The 3,430-nt window shown below is 38.9% G+C and overlaps 1 pseudogene; it reads right to left on the reverse strand.

Annotated features, from left to right (window-relative positions):
• Positions 1-565: 565 nt before the first annotated feature.
• On the reverse strand, positions 566-2,662 carry LOC118004735 (annotated as a pseudogene).
• Between the last annotated feature and the right edge of the window lie 768 nt (positions 2,663-3,430).

A 3,430-nucleotide genomic window follows, 5' to 3' on the forward strand; every position in this document is an offset into this window, starting at 1 on the left:
TTTATCTGATGCTTTAAATCCCTCTCTAGTGTCCAGGTTCCCAAACATCACTCGCTGGCTGCACTCATCTTACTCCAGCTGTCTCTCCACCACTTCTGCTCCTTGGCCTGTAATCACCGTCACCGTCACACCTGCCTGTGCCCTCCACCCACCAAGGGCCCACGAGTCTGTGCATCCCAGCTGTAGCCACAGCTTCTGCCTCTAGTCCCGCCTCTAGGCAGCCTGGGTCCCAAAGTCTACTATTTGGGTCATTCTCTTGCCAGTCACCTCCACGTCCTTCTCCTCTCACCTTTCCCTCCCAACCAATGCTGTAAAACCTCAGTGCTGCTTAATGCGACGCTTCCACCCTCCTTGTCAGGACCTTAGAGCTCTTGGAGAAAAAGCTGTACCTGTGATGACTGATGCCACTATGAATTCAGTATCTCTAACCTAAGCTAGAACCCTCTCCATTTCAGATATTTAAAATCTCTTCAAGTGATTTCTGTCCTTTCTTTTCCTCCTCTTCATTTCTTTTTAAATACAGATTTTATGTAGGTATCTATGCTTACAATTGAAACTGTGGCAGTTAAAAATTCACAAGCTTGCCCGTGAGCTTTTTATATATAACCAGAAAAAGTTTTGGCCTTCACTTCCACATTGTTCTGCTGTGCTTTATCCAAATGTATCTTTAGGAACCAGCTGCTGTCCTGATTCACACAAATTCGCTCACCCACAATTTTACTTGGAAGACCCAAGTCTTGAAGAATTGCATCATGGAACATTTTGTCTTTTCTTTTTTCTTTTTATGTCTTTTAAATATGAGGTAGAATTCTTCCCTGAGCAATAGTGACAATGTGCTTCCCACTTAACGCTTCTCCAATTCATGTACTAGCTGCATTTGGATCTTCTGGAAAGATTTCACATGAGGAATGGAAACAGGATTGTAACATCTCTCTGACCACTACTAACTTTAATTTTCTTGGCTGCTGGGATAGTTAGCTCTCTTAGCTGAACTCCGGAATTTACTTCCAAGTCCAGGAGAATCTGAGAAATTCCAGACACAACTCATCTGGCTTTTTGCCAAGCCTTCAAAATCACTGGACTTGAATTAAACGTGAACTTCTGGCTGAGCACTCTGGGAAGAGGTCGAAGTCTTAGGAGAACTCAGTCTCTCTCACTGATAGAGGGAAGAATCACTTGGGAATACCCTGCAGTCCCCTCAACTTGCAAAGCTTTGTCTTGAATTCATACTTTGGTATTTGCCATGTCCTCTCCCTAAACTGCTCTTTTCTTCTACTTTCATTTCCTCTCTTCTGAGCTTTTCTCCTGATGAATCCTATTTTTATGTAAAGTAACAAGCTCTTTTTCCCCTGAACTCACATTTCCATTTCATGTCCAACAGGCAAATTATCTAAATTTAATGTTTTATGTTCAAAAAACTTTTATTGATCACTCTCTCATACTTATTTGCAAACAGTAAGTAAATAAGTAAATAAATAAATAGTATTTTAATGTACCTTAAAAAATAATTTCATAGGTTCTAAGTGACCACAGGTTATAAGTGTTAAAAAGTTTTTCTGGACCGAGTTATCATTATAATTATCCATTATAGGATACAACTGGTCAAAATGATATAAATACTGTTACATTTTGATAAATATTTCAAATGGAAAAAGTAAAATTTATTGGAACTAATTTCTTAACGACATAAAAGGGCTCTTGCTTTTAACTTTAAATTCATGCAGCTAGTTATGAATATTAATCATGTCTAGAATGAGGCAGAATTCACCAAAAATTCTCTTTCTGGTTTTAAAGATTAAGCATGATAAATCTTGTTCTTGTACATACGGAGATTTGAATGGAAAGACTTTTGTTAAACAAGTGTCTTTCAGCTCTTTGACTTCCTTATGAATTATACGCAAACAAACAACAACAACAACAACCACACACACACACACACACACACATTGACCTGGCATGTCTGACGCAGGATACAAGGGCCTCAAGCCCTATCCTTTCCCATATTTGACGAAGGTTTGGATGTGTATTGGGTTTTTTTTTGTTGTTGTTGTTTATTTTGTTCTGATATTAAGGTAACCAAAATAAAGAAGATACAGTTTTTTTTTTTTTTTAAGATTTTATTTATTATTTGAGACAGAGAGAATGAGAGACAGAGAGCATGAGAGGGAGGAGGGTCAGAGGGAGAAGCAGACTCCCCGCCGAGCAGGGAGCCCGATGCGGGACTCGATCCCGGGACTCCAGGATCATGACCTGAGCCAAAGGCAGTCGCTTAACCAACTGAGCCACCCAGGCGCCCGAAGATACAGTTTTATACAAAAAAATTATCTTTAATATTCTATATGCCACGGATTCAGTTAGCCCTCCTTCAATTTTGTTGAAAGCAACTCATTGAAAACATCTGATTTGTAAAAGGATTTCTTAGTCAACAGAATCTTTCACTTTCTTGGGCCAGAAACCATCATTTTGAATTGTTCCTTTGATGTCCTAGACGTAGGTTCTGCTACCTGAAGGTGATATGCCCTAGTAAGCCTTTTTTAGAGACCGGCTGCTGAGAGGAGGTAGGCAGAAGAGGAAAACCAGGGAGGAAGATCAGTTTCAGAGCAGATGACATACAAGCTGCTGAGAGTCTAGAAGTTGTTATTTCAAACACTCTCTGAACCATTATACCCTTAGGAAGAACATCAACCCAGAGAAGTGGGAGAATCCTAGTAGAAAGACTGTTGTTGTCCATATACCCTAGTCTGCCTCCATAGTTCCCTTTGTCACTCTATTATGATAAACAATCATTTATCATAATTATGTTTGCGTCTTCACCAAAAGTTACATTCCTTAAGGAAAGTGCCCGAGTTTTTCGCTTCACTTTGCCAAGTATGGCACATAGGAAGTGTTTAATTAATGTTTGTAGGATGAATGTAATTAATGAAGGAGTGAATAAAAAAAATTACCAAGAAACTAACCTACTTGGTTTACTTCCTGCTTTGTGCCTTCCTTAAATAAAAATTCCTTCTGGATAAAAAATCTTATTAATTGTCTAACTTCATTATAAATTAGTTACTTCTTTACTTGCTGAGAGCAGCTGGTGAGCTTAAAACAAAGACAAAGAAGACAATGGGACCTATATGGGGGAAACCGTGCAAAGAGGAAGATGAAAGATATAGCAAATGTTATACTTGGGCCTTAAGCACACCCTGTAGTTGGGGGAAGTATAATGGCTAAGGGATTATTAGCACTTTAGGGTAATGGAGTCAGAGAAACAGGAAACCTTGAATTCAGTATTTCTGAGGTGTGGCAGAAAGATAGGAAGCCCCAATGAAAAGGTTAAAAAAAAAAAAAGATACTTATGCACAAATTGAAGGCAGCTTCATATCTGAAACTGCAAATTCAATGCAGTAAAATCCATCCCTTTCCCTGCCTGAGTTTATTCTTTTCA

The sequence above is a fragment of the Mirounga leonina genome, unplaced genomic scaffold (genome assembly GCF_011800145.1).
Source record: "Mirounga leonina isolate KUSES-001 unplaced genomic scaffold, KU_Mleo_1.0 Mir_93, whole genome shotgun sequence".
Classification (NCBI taxonomy): Eukaryota; Metazoa; Chordata; class Mammalia; order Carnivora; family Phocidae; genus Mirounga; species Mirounga leonina.